Source organism: Augochlora pura, chromosome 10, assembly GCF_028453695.1.
Source record: "Augochlora pura isolate Apur16 chromosome 10, APUR_v2.2.1, whole genome shotgun sequence".
Classification (NCBI taxonomy): Eukaryota; Metazoa; Arthropoda; class Insecta; order Hymenoptera; family Halictidae; genus Augochlora; species Augochlora pura.
The window spans coordinates 32,452,792-32,466,693 of NC_135781.1; the positions used below are offsets into that span (position 1 = coordinate 32,452,792).

The window sequence follows — 13,902 nt, forward strand, 5'->3', positions numbered from 1 at the left end:
TTTCAATTAATCTTTCGACGACCACGAAATTTCCGGCACGCCGCGGAATCACCGACGCCGCTCCGCGCTCGTTCGCCGCGCTCGGCGATCTTCGAATACGTCGTCCCGCTTCGCCGAGCCTAATCTACTCCGCGCCGGATCGCCGGCTGCTAATGCACAGCTTCGTTTCTCGCGCGCGCGCGCGAAAGAAGACGCAGCCCCTTCGCGTTTGCATTCCCACTTCTGCGGTTGTTGACGCATAACACTGTGAACAATAATTAAGGTGAATTTGTTTATAAAATGTAAATTCTTTATTTATTCTTTTTTTCCTAGGTTGGCAGGACTGTCTATAACAATTGTCAAGCGTCTGTTTGTCAGAAGGTTTCATTATCTCCGAGTTACGCGTATTTTTGTAAACAACCAAAAGTCATCGCGATTGATCAACGCAACGTGAAAGGCGTTGCAGTGGAAAGGGTTAATTGCCAGTAATCGACGGGAACGCGAATTCTCCCTCGACGGCTCGCGAATTTTGGTCAAACTATTTTTTGACAATTTTTTGAGAATCGTCGAAGAAATATAATATATAAGAATCGTCGATTTTCGTCTCCTTTTTTGTATTTTGTTAAATACAGTTTCGAAATCATTGTTTTACAAATGCGCATCCCCGTATTTACCATGGGGATTACACGCGGCCGGTTACATTTTTACAATAACGCATCCAAATCCGCGGCGAGCATGGCTTAAGGTAAAACGCGGCGCAACGTATTACAATTTTTGCATATAAATTACTCCTCCTCCCCCCCCCCCCCTCGTGATTTTAATAATATTTCGTGCGGATGACTTTGAGCCAGGATCCAACGGACGCGGGGGTTTCGAAACGACGAATTAAACTCGGGGGAATTAATGGAAAAGCGAGAGATAATTACGTGCACGCAACAGAATAGGTATCCATCATTTGCCGTCATCGAATCATTAGACCGTATCTTAACGCGGCCGTTCTAAACAGAACGACAGGGGGAGGGGGGCACGGCTCGAAATTCGATGGGGTTTGCCGGTTCGCTTTCAATCACCGCGGTATACGCGCCGGATCATTTTTTTTCTCGTCGATGATTGGCCCACGTCGTATCAATTACCGGCTGCCTTATCTCTCGATCATTTGTACGGGCTATCGAAAATGATAGTTCAATTAAGAGCACGTTTCTTTTATTTTGTTGATGTCGTAATGCTTATTTTCGCGGTGTAGAAATTATTGGAGACGATTATGTAGAAAAGGAATTAAAAAATTATAAATAAATAATTATACATGGTGAGTTTTGGTAATTTTTGGTTTTATTATAGATTTTATTTTCGTCAAGAAATTTTATAAAAAAAACTCCAAAATTAAATCTTTTGAATGGATTGAGTTGTGAAACACACTACTATAATACAGTATCAGGCTCCCCATAGTTGCCATAAACTTTATTCACGCTTCATTTATATAACGATTGACGAAGATGGTGGAAATAATTGTTGCAAATTGTTTAGACCATTGTTCTATTCTAACGTATTATTAACGCCGTGGATTGGAACAGCCTGGATCTGTTCGCGTCGCTTTAAATCGTGGAAATTAGGGGAGCACAGGAAGGAATACGCGAATTTGTTCGATAAGAAGCGGCGGAGAAAGACGCGCACAGATAAAATAACGAATTATGCAAATGAATACGGATCCCATTAAAGAAGTTAAATTTATTCTTCGAACTTTCAGATGTGTATCTCTCTGTGCAGCTTCTTTTTTTCGGGCAGACCCCCTCGGCTCCTCTGTGTACGTTGAACGATAATTACGGGGGAGCTTCGATCGGTTGGCAAGATGGCGACACGCGTTCGTCGAAAGAATAGGTTAGGATCGCACCATTTATAATTCGGAAGGATCTTTAGAGAGATTCGAAATAATTGAGAGAGACAGATTATATTTGGAAGCTTGATAAATGCGATTTGGAAACTCGATAAATGCAAATTGGAGACTAATTATTTATTAGAATTTAAATAAATAGAATTCAAATAGAATAGAATAATTTGAATAAATAGAATCGAATAAACGATTAGAATTTTGTATTAGACTAAATTGATTAATTAGACTGTAATTCTTATTATGTAGATATTATTTTATATTTCAATGATTTGCCACGTTTTATAGCAACAGTTATTTCTGCATGGTGACTATACATACTATATATAGTATATATATTTTTATGTGTATGAGTTATGGCACAGAAATGATCGAAAGCATTTTTACAAAAATAAAAAGGAAAATAATTTCGATTATTAATTTCATAAGAAAATATAACATGAAAATTTAATTATTAATTTCCAACAAATATTGTACACAATCTACCAAATTCTAGTCTACTTTATAAACGTCGCATACAAAAATAACAAACAATTCAAGAACTAACTAAGAACCCGGCGAGACAGAGAGAGAGAGAGAGAGAGAGAGATCGAATTTTTTCGGTTATCCTTTTCGCTGGCGTCCATTGTTAAAGCGCCGCGCGCTCGTAACGGGACCGCGTCGGTTCGACAGCTGTCCTTACAAATGACGCCCCGTTACATTTGAAATAACGCCGGACGCCGGTGGTCCGCTAATTACGATTGGTCGTATCCGAAATTTTTTTTTCCGCTCGAAACAGGGGGGGGGGGATCGCGCCGCAGAAATGTTTCAGATTTCACGGCGGATCTGTCGCGCGCGAGCGGCGAAATTACAAACATTACATCTATTTTTCGTTGTCGAAAAATTGTCCACGGTTATCCGGGAGGACGAATTGAAAATGGAAATGTCGGCCGGGGCGGGTGTGCGCCTCTAATTGCGAAAACTGTCGAGATGACCGTGCCGCCGCCGCCGCGGTAGGTGTAAACGCATGAAAAAACAAACGAGAATAATAGCCGTCGCATCGCGGAACAACCGTGCGCGACGCGCTCTCGCGAACCCGTATATATACGTTCGCTAATTAGTTTATTCGTCGCATTATTATTTGAAAGCGTGCACGGCCGATTCCCGCCGGTCCGAGCGGGATCTTGCTGTTCCATTAGGATACCATTGAAGTACCGTCAATTTTCTATCGATATCTTTCGTTAACCCCTTCCCGTACTTTAGCGAGTCAGACCCGCGATGAAGATTTTTGCCCAAACATGAATATCGCGAGTCAGACTCGCGAACGGTTACTTGGGCCAAACATAAACATCGCGAGGCTGAGACGCGAACACATACTTGGGCCAAACGTAAACATAACAAGCCGAGCTCGCGGACTGATTTTTTGCCCGTTACGCTCGTGAGTGAATGTTAGTTCCTCTCAGTACCTCGGAACAGTTAGTTACGATGCTTGTCGTTGCTGTTACGAAGCAGTTCAATTATTAAAATTTAAGAAACCCCTTTCGCTTTAATCGGTTACTTTAATAATTAATATTACATTTTTCTAAAGCACGAAACATTGACGAAAGTCACTATAATGGAGCATCGTGCTTAAGAGGTTAAAAATGCCTGGAACAATTTTACTTTCCTTCGTCCAAGAGTTCGATAAATTAAAATAAAACGTGGCAGCGTGTTTTACGAAGTTTTCCCAGAGATTTTGCGCGAGTTATAATTGCACGTGGTTCGCGCGTCGGCGAAACTCTCATCTATTATACAGTACCATGAGAACCTATTTACCCGGGGATCTATCTAACCGAACTCTAGCAGCGTTTCATCTATGCCAGTTACATCCGCGAAAGTAAAGCGCAAGATTAATTGCGCCAGTTCGATTGTGTCCGAGAGCGACCAAAGTGATAGAGGGAGGAGAAGAGAGAGAGAGAGAGTTTCTTCGACTTAAATTGCTACGAAACCACGTAAATATTCGTTTTCTATTGGATTGGCAATTAATTTGTTGCGGATTTTGTTAATAGATGGTTTTAGCACATTCTTTTGTTTTATCAAATATATTTTTAAGCAAAAGAATTGAATTCTCCTTGTTATTTTGAATCCGTATTTACTTAGTTGCCAACCTAATAATAATATCCTCTCTCTGTTCGGTGGAAGCTTGTTATCGCAATATGTTTAAGCCGCTTCCGCCTTATTGCCCACGAATATTTGATAAACCGAAAGAGCCTTGACCTATGTACGTGTTCGCCACGCACATACGAATGGTTATATAGAGTTCCGGTTGTGCGGTATAGTTTCTGTACGTGTACAGTTTCCGCTCACGGAAACGCGCGCGTTTAATCGGAACAATAAATGATCGGCTACTTGAACGAAAGAATTTCGGTGTTGATAGTCGATAGGGATCGACTTTGATATTTCTGAAATTGATATTTTTTAAAATTGAATCTATAAAACATAGATATTTTTTATAATTGAATCTGTAAAACCTAGATATTTTTTATAATTGAATCTGTAAAACCTGGATATTTTTTAAAATTGAATTCATAAAACATAGACACTTTTTAAAAATATATTTAGTACACTCAATGTACGTAGCATACGTTACTCTTAAATACTTATATAAATATCAGTAACAAAATTGTTAATTTTATAAAACAAAACAGTCTTTTCTACCTAATATTTTAACAGCGACACTTAGTATGCGTTCGGCAAATATACTCGTCGCCATAATCGCGTTCTTTGAAAACTATGCGCCGTGATTAATTAGTTAAGAATGCTCTCTAAGCCTGAGACGAACGATTTCGCGATTTGAAAAGACGATACTATAGAAAAACGTGTTTCATTCTTGTAATGGACAGGGTCGCGGAGACGTTTACGGCGAAATGAGGAACCGGATTCCATTAAATCTCGCCGGAATTAACAGTTACCGTGTTCGCGGGCCGCCTCTCCTACCGAATGCTGATTGAAACGAGAATGTTCAATCACATAAGTGAACTTATGGTCGCGTCCGCGGAGCAATAATCTAGAAATAGCGTAGACTCTTCGCAGACCGAAGATAAACAACTCCATTACCTTTCCGTGCTTTTATCTGGCTGCGATCGTTAATTTCAGATTACCGAGCAAATAATTGATGCGATAGCGATTGTTAAACTCCGTTTAGGTATAGTTTGAACGTTCAGAAATAACTATGAAAGATAATTGTTGTTACGTAAGGTCTAAATGCCAGGTGTAAAGCGCAGATCATTTTTTAAAATCGCGACATCTCCGCGAAAATTTTGCAAATTTCAGGGTTTCGCAATTTTTGCTATAAATATAGCATTGTTATACAGAATATTAGGTACTAAATATATTGAATAAATTAAGTAATTTAAGAATTTATTACGATGAAACCCAATTTCAGCAAAATTTCACCAAAAGCAGAAACCTTTGTTCTTCAACTTTTTCACGAGCCGTTCCCACGAACAAAAAATCAACCTGTCCAACGCATTTCAGCTGTTCGCCACGTAAATTCGCATCGAAACTGGATATATACATATATTGTTTCGTAAGTGAAAAATTTGAAAAATAACAGAACCGGATTAACCGGTCTCGCAACATCGATTCACATCGGAACAACGTCGATTCTGTTCTCTCGTAACACACAGAGGAAACAGATTGACCTGCTGAATCGAGTTTACCGTTCGTGTCTATGAATGCAGAATTTAATTAGTCGGCGGAAGCCATTGCGATAATGGGCGAATCTATAACGCGGCATACGATCTGTTACTTGTTTCAGCGGCTAATAGTTATCAACAAATAATCGATATCTTTTATATACTGTATTATAGATATGGATAAAAGGAGTAACTTTTGCTGGAAAAACTTCTTTTTATCTGGTGCAGTTCGCGAATTATAAAATAGAAAGGAGAGGAACTTTTGGGGGTTGATTTTCAACCCTTTGAGTACAGAAATTCTGCTCTGTAATTCTGTTAATTATTGCAACAATTACTGCGCCTTTGGCTTGTATTACAAAGGATTTTGCTGTTGTAATCGTCGACACAATCGATAAATAAATAAAAAATAGTCTCACCTTGGTAAATCTCTATCAGAATAAAAACGAACGCCTAAACAAATCGACGCTACCGACAGAATTAGTCGAGTCAACTTTACCAAAGACGAAGAAACAAATCGTCGATAATAAGAAAATTAAATATTCAGCGTCCACCCTCCGTAAGCGATCTCGATATTTACGTGGCAGCAACGTGGCCGAATGTTTCGCAAAACGGAAATGACAACGCGGTGCCGCGCGCACACGGTCGGTGCCGGGCGCGGGCGGCCGCTCACGTTCCGCGTTGCACAGCTTGCACAGTTGTGTAAAGTACGTGTGCGGTATTGTGCCCGACTGTTAAGCATTTGATACCGGCCACCTTCCTGTCGCGCATCCATTGTCGGCGCGGGGCTCGTCCGCGACGCAACCGAAACCAGCCGGGTTCTCTCCGTGCGGCGGCAATTGCCAACGGTGATATGATACGGCGATGCGCCCTCCCCCCCCGTGCGACCGTTGCCCACGCAGCGATTCCGAAATTGGCCGGGGCCAAAAATCTCTGCGGCCGGCGCACGGTCAACAATCTGACACCTGCCGTCCGCTTAAAGTGACAACGTGCGCGCGCGCGCGCTACCTTTTCAGACAGCCGATCTAGCGACTTCGCTTTCGAAATGGGAGAACTTTAGCTATATTGTAACGTTCACGCATTGACCCTTGTGTCATCTGTGTGTTAATTAGTAGTTGGTATTTTAAAATGAATTTTTAAGTATTTTTTAAGGATTTTATTTAAAATCGATTAAAATTCTTCGATTAAAAATCTTCTCACGGAGTAATATTAACATATTTAATCTGCTATTTGATAATTCAATAGAAATTGAACACTTCGCAGATGAAAAACAACGCGCGCACTTTCTAAATAATATAAATGAAAACAGCGCTATTAAACGATGCACGAGGAAAGGCGATTCGATAAAGAATCGATACGCGGTGCCGTGTAATTTTACGCCGTGGCATTTCTCTAGCCGTCACGCGTGTCGCGATAATCGCGACAATCGGCTCTTTATAATCATTGATTCGACAAACACGGGATGCACTTTTACGGCGTTTTGCACCGTATGGAATTACATATTGCGGCGGATAGCTAATCAAATGACGTTTCATTTGGGGGAAACGCTGCATATTCAAAAGTGGATTTAACATTTCCAACGTTGTGATTAATAATAAGCTAATCCTGTTGCACAAAATAATGGGACGGCCGAAATTATATTCCTATTAGCAATTTGGATATCATAACAATAATAATAATAATTATTATTATTATGCAACAGTCGCGTATGATGCCCTGCCTGGCACGATTCAACGTCCACGCGATTTCTTCAATGTTCCACGTATGCGTTCCGTAAACTTCTATCTGTTAATTATTCAATTTCAAGGACAGAAAATATACCGTACGAGAAAAGCGTGGATAAAACGATATTTGTTAATGGTAGCTTCGCACGCTATAGTGGAAGAGTTGTTGAATTTTTTTGCTCGATTCGATCTATTATTCGAGAATGTAAAATGTAAGATTTAAAATGTAAGTACAATCTAAAATTTAAGATATAAAATATACGATACAAAATATAAATAGAATATAAAATATAAAATACAGAGTTAATATAAAATATGAAATACAGAATTAATATAAAATATGAAATATAAGTACAATGTAGGATACGAAATATAAAGTAATATAAAATATTAAGTGAAATAGGAAATGTGAAATGACACAAAATATAAAATGACACAAAATGTAATGTGAAATATGAAATAAAAAATAAGCGCAGCGAAAACAGCGAGGCCTTCCCGCTCCGACAAAAGTTGTATTGAGAAGCACTGGCATACAGGTGTCCGTCCAGTTCGACGTCACTGGTTTACTCACACGTCCTAACGCACATTGTTCATCGGCCGGGGCGGGCAGACGGGCGGGCGCGCGCTTTACATCAGCGCATCGGCGGTTAGTACACGATTCTTTAAGCCAAGCCAAGCCAAGCCGCCCCAGTCGAACGGTTTTTTCCAACAGTGTAACGGCGCGGGGTCCGGTCCACGGTTTCCGGCGATGGCCGCGGCGCGCGCGTTACTCGGCCAGCCAATTTTTGCGGTGCCGTTTTTTTTTTTTTTTTCACCGTCCGGTAAACGCCGCGCGCGCGTTCAGTATTGTCACTTTCCGCGCGTGCAATTTTTTCCAGCGGCCGTTGTTACGTAATCTATTTCGCCGGGAAATCCCACCCCTCGCCTCCCCCCTCGCCCCTCGCCGTCGTCGTTCCGTGTTAACGAACCGACAGAGAGACCACCCCCTCCCTCCCCTCCCCACCGCACACTTGTACAGTTTTATCCGAACCGATTGTTTTGACTCCGGTTTTTAATTATGCCGGCGACCGACGGGCACGCGAATATCGTGTAACAATTCCCTCTACTTGCCCGATCCGGGATCGATCGCTTCGAACGGCTGACTTTTCCAGCTCGCATGCACCGTTTTAGAAAATACTGATTGCGTTTACACACGTACGAGGATTAACTGAATTTCTCGCGTTTCGGTGGAACGGCGCTGCGATTAATTTTTAAACAAAGCGACGGCGGACGAAGAGATATTAAGGCGATTTCTTTGGATGCAGATTGCATGATCGAAGTGGCAACTGAAGTGCACGGTTCGGTGATTTAGAAATTGGAAAGTTTATTCTGTGTGAAGTGCAAGCTTTTGATGAATTCTTTATATATTTAATAATATTTATTGTGCGATATAATTCGTCGTTACTTTTAGCCAAAAGAAAGATGGAAATTTCAAAGACAATATATATAATAATAATAATTGAAAAATAATAATAATTGAAAAGTTTGTTGAAAACCTTCGAACTCGTTGAAAAACTTGCACGAAGGCAACGCGAGCTTGTATACGTTTTCGTCGCGAAATTTTCATACCTAAATCGTAGGTTAGGGGCTTGAATAGCTCCGAGTGCGGTTAATACAATCGGCATAACCTCAAAATTCAGCAATTGCTTCAAACGAGCCGATCTACGCGATTCCGCGATAAAAATCGCTAGCTTTTCGCCGAGCGTGGAATTCGGTGAACATTTAACCGAGCGAAATTCGCGTCTTTCCTGCTCTGTTGTTCGGCAGCGATAGCTTACGCGCGTTTGTTATCGCGTGTAATCGCGACGATGAAGTCAATGTATGCTGATCGATGGGAAATCATTGACCAGCCGCTGGTTTAAACGCGGACGAGCGCAGTTAACGAATCGAAATAACGCCGAGTCCCTATCGTGTTGCGAATCCGGAAAACAACATTCCCAACATTTCTGCCGGCGCTCCTCCCGTCAAACATTTCGCTCCTATAACAAACAAACGGTTTTACATGTTAATGGCGAATGATTTTTAACAGCGCCCGCCCGAAGAGCGTCGCGTTCGCGAACCCTGTTTGCCGCGTCGTCTCGTGTTTTCCAACGGTGTCGAATTCGTTCTCGTGAAATCCCTCGAAACGATGTTTCGATCCCAGATGGATATTTTCGCGAACGGATGCAACGTTTTCTGCAACGGGATTCGCGGCGCATTGCGCGAAACTTTGTGCAATTTGTTCGCCGCGACGCGACGTTGCAGCGTTCCAGAAGAGAGATGATATGATTTGTTCGATGATCGTTTTTAGGTAAGACGATTAGGTTTTTAACAAACAAATTTTATAAAAAAAAGTGTGGAATTAGGAATTTTGACCGACTCGATAGGTTTAGTGTTAAATAAACGGGAGAGAAGCTATTTAACGCGTTCCCTAGCAGCGTCGCTCTATATTACGTGGCTCCACTTATTGTACACTTTCGTGACATAACCTCAACGCTAAACCTACCAAACTTGAATAGTATCTACGCGTTTTGCTATAGAAAAATAACAAGACAGAATTTATATTCAGACTTTCTGCCATTTGAATTATAATTTATATATATATCTATATTATATAATTTATATGTATTAAAATTCATTTAATAATTTCGCATATAAAAGTCTTTATGATCTAAGAAATTTTATAAGGAAAAGAGTGGAGAATCGGTCATTTTGACTTGGTTAGGTTCAGTGTTAACAACGCCCGGGCGACTCTCTTTTTACGAGTAATTTTTGCCGTATCTATGCAAAAATGCGGAGCTCGTCGCATCGAACTGCACTTCCGGGATGGGGGAGAAAAAAAAAAGAGGAAACTCTTTATCTCCCTCTGGATGCATATTACTCCGTGATTCTTGAAATTCAGCTTGACTTTTTTAACTGCCGTAAAGTTCCGTGTTCCTGGACGGGGGAGAAGGAGGAGCAGGGGGGGGGGGGGGGGATACATGAAATATGCAAGCGTCCGAGGATCCCTGTTTATGGGGCTGAAGGCAATAAAATAATTTTCGGTAACTCTCGGCGGTCTCCTCCACGGAGTTCATACATTGTTACCGAAAATATTGCGTGCACCGCAATACTTCAATTCTTGTTTTATTGAAATTATTCTAGAGTTAAGTAGAATTATCTTGTGCACTTACTTTAAAGAATATTTTATAGTAAATTGGATTTATGTTTGCAAAATTGTCTGTCAGTAAATGCGATTGGAAAATGTAGTAATTTATGCAAGATGTGATAGTATTATCTATTACCAAATTAATCTTTCATCAAATAAAATAAAGCCAAAACGCAATAATGATCGAGTAACAACCTCCTCTAAAAATTGTTCAACTTGCTAACAATTCGATCAATTTTTCGCACTGTTGTTCCCCCGAATTAATTCTTAATAAATTCAAAAATCTGGCTCAACAAATCATCGCTCGGTCGGCCGATGTCTGCTCGATCGTTTTCTTGCCGGCATTAATTTTAATAGCCGCGACGACTTTCGCGGTGGTCGCGCGCGTCGCGGCGTTCGCGTACGTCGAAACGGCATGTAATCGATTCCCGATGATAATTATATGCGCCAGTAGTCGGAGGCACGACCGCGTGACGTCCATTGTTTCTTAGCCCGATGATATCCGTCGATAATGATCAATAATTTGAATGGCGCCGTGGGAACACAGCCGGCGCGAGACTACATGACGTATTAGCCGGGAGAAACATAGTTACGCGCGGGGAATATTCCAACGGGTGCCCCCCTCCCCACGCATACGCGCGGGGGGAAGGGAAGGGTGGACGCGACCGGGTTATTGAATTTTAAATTCGAGCCACCGAAAATCTGCTTGGCCGGTCGCTGCTCGCGCGTCGCCCACGCTTTTCAATTCGTATATTATGATTTCTGCCCGGCAATAAATCGCGTTCGAACGCAATCAGGGTAAGACACAATTAAACCTCGTGCGATATGAATGGCTGCGCTGCAGTCTCAATAGAACCGATTGAACGGCGCCGTGCTTGCGGATAGAGAGACAGAATGAGAGTGAGAGAGGGAGAGAACACTTTCGCGATTCTATTTGCCAAAGGAAGTTAAAGTCCGCTGGGGTTTCGCGATTACCGTATCGCAGCTTTTTTTCTCCGGATTCGACGTTTCCTCGTTAGCCGCCGCGATATCTCGACCGATCTTTCTTTCGTCGACGAATAAAACGTCGCTCGTTTTATTGCTGTTATTTCATAGCTGTTCGATTTACGAATTCTGCTAATTTTATTCTAGATTTTAGATCATTTTGTAGAGCTTCGATTTTATTCGCGCGAACAGTTTGTTTAAAGAGTAAAGGTATTTTGAGACAGTGATTGTTTAAATTGTCAAGGTTATGTCTATATCTTATGTATATCTGGTGTTAAGTACTTTAATATAGATTGCAATTATCAGTTAAGTAAGTAAAAATTAGAAAATTATTTTTAGATTGTAACATCGTTTGATTACGTTATTTATTAACTAAACGTTATTTATAATAATATATACACTAATAAAATTATTGCATTCCATTGCACCGATCTTAAAATCAGAAAAATCAATATAAATTACTAAGAAATTCCGAATTTCGCTGCATTTTCCTCGACTCGCCGAAATGATCGAGCATTATCCAATCAATAAGTAAGGTGCCATCAATCGCGGCAAGGGGGTCTCCAGGAAGGGGAGCGAGAGGGGACCGACCACGGAGAAATCAGGACTATGAAACTTTTTAATCAATTCCTCCGAACGTCCGCGCGGAAACGGCGGGAGACCTCTCCCCCCTCCTCCTCCCCGTCCTCCTCGTCGTTCGAAGACCCGAAAACCGTCCACGCGTAAACCAACGACGCCCGTAATCAAATGGCGACCGTGCAAGCGATCGTTTTTATCTATCCGTGTGTTTGCGACATGCAATCAGAGAGGCGCCCGTTGACTCGTGACGCTTCCGGTCCAGGTTTCCGGTCCGCAGAACCGCACCGTTTCCGTTCCCGGCTGTACAACCCAGCCCACACCGGTCAGAGAGATCGGTTAGCCGTGTCGTATATCGCGTCGGTTACCGAGAGTTCGTGAAACATTGTCGCCGAGCTGCTGGCACCGGCCTCGTCGTCGTTTAAAGAAAATCTTCGACGTCGCGAGCGCGCGCGCGCGCGCACCATCCTCGACTCGATTCTCGACTACGTCGCGCAGTTTTTCTTTCGAATTAATTGCGCCTTTCGGAACGATTCGAACGAAGCGACTGGACATGTGACGCGATTCAGTAATTCAATTTTCGTTTTAATAGTTCATGGTTTTTGGTTCAGATCCTGGATTGACACAGTTTGTTCATTTATATGGAATTGTTTAACGATGTTGGATATGTGACGGACTTTTTAAAGGAGCTGTACTGGTGAATCGGTTTTGCCGAGTTCTTCGCAATACGGCCTTGAATAACGAGCGATGAAAGGATAATAAAATAAAGGAAATAAAGAATAATATTAAAGAATAATAAGGAATAATAATAATGGATAATAAGGAATAATAATAAAGATTAATAAGGACTAACAAGAAAAATACCAATAACAAAAAATAACATAGACTAATAACAAAACTATAAAAACAGTTTCTCATTTTTAACATCACATAATAAAAACCTTATTTTAATAAAATAAAGTACACTGATACCAGCTGATCGCGAAAAGTGACGCACACGCTGCATTACGCAATCATAGAACAGTTTGCATAGACACGATTTGATCACCGTGCATCCTTGAATCGAGAAATTGACGAGTCAACCTTCCAGCACGAAAAGTGAGTTTTGAAACGTGGCAATTCGGTTCGTTTGGATTTTTACAAGAATTTCGAACGCGGTAGTAATAAGGAGTCTTTATATTTTCGATTAATTGTGGAGTAAGACACTGGGGGAAGCGGGTTCGAAGGTGGTAAGGTTCGGTGTTGAAACGAACCCTGGTTCGGAAGGCATAAATCGCGGTGAAACGGACACGCTGATAGGTGTGTGAGAAAAATGGTGATAGGGAAAAAGTGTTATTGGAGAAGCGACGTGCCAAGTCGGGTCCTCCTGAGTGCTGCGCCGGCAAGTGCGAGTGCAAGAAGATAGTGGACGTGTGCGGGCGTAGGTGCATATACAGAGGCGTGTACGTGTATGTATAGATTTAGATAGATATAGATGTTTATTGAGATATGTATAAATATTTGTAGATATCTACGGATGTCTAGAGATATTTGTAGATGTATATAAATATATATAGATGTCTGTAGATGGCTAGAGGTATATATAGATCTATATAAATTTTTATAAATCTATATAAATATATATAGACCTTTATAAATATCTATAAACGTATCTAGAACCATACAAATATATATGAAGATATATTAATCTATATAAATATGTATAGTATGTATAGATCTCTATAAATGTACAAAAATATATAGAGACCTCTACAAATATTCATATAAATATATACTGATTTCTATAAATATATATAAATAAATTCAAATCTCTATAAATAAATACTGATCTATATAAATCTATATAAATACATACTGATCTATATAAATCTATATAAATACATACACACCTCTCTAAATACATATATAATTACATAGACACACATAGACGTGTAT

At 40.8% G+C, this 13,902-nt stretch overlaps 1 protein-coding gene across 6 annotated transcripts in view; it reads left to right on the plus strand.

Annotated features, from left to right (window-relative positions):
- LOC144476475 (nucleolysin TIAR) overlaps positions 1-13,902 on the plus strand; it is a 680,102-nt gene that overhangs the window by 431,524 nt on the left and 234,676 nt on the right. Inside the window, exon 1 of one of the 6 annotated variants that reach the window (XM_078193492.1) lies at positions 12,280-13,415. The exons of 4 other annotated variants lie outside the window; for them this stretch is intronic. The gene's annotated coding sequence lies outside the window, so the exon portion shown is untranslated. Of the gene's footprint in view, positions 1-12,279; positions 13,416-13,902 lie in introns of those variants that run through there. One more of the 6 variants, XM_078193493.1, reaches the window with a different exon arrangement.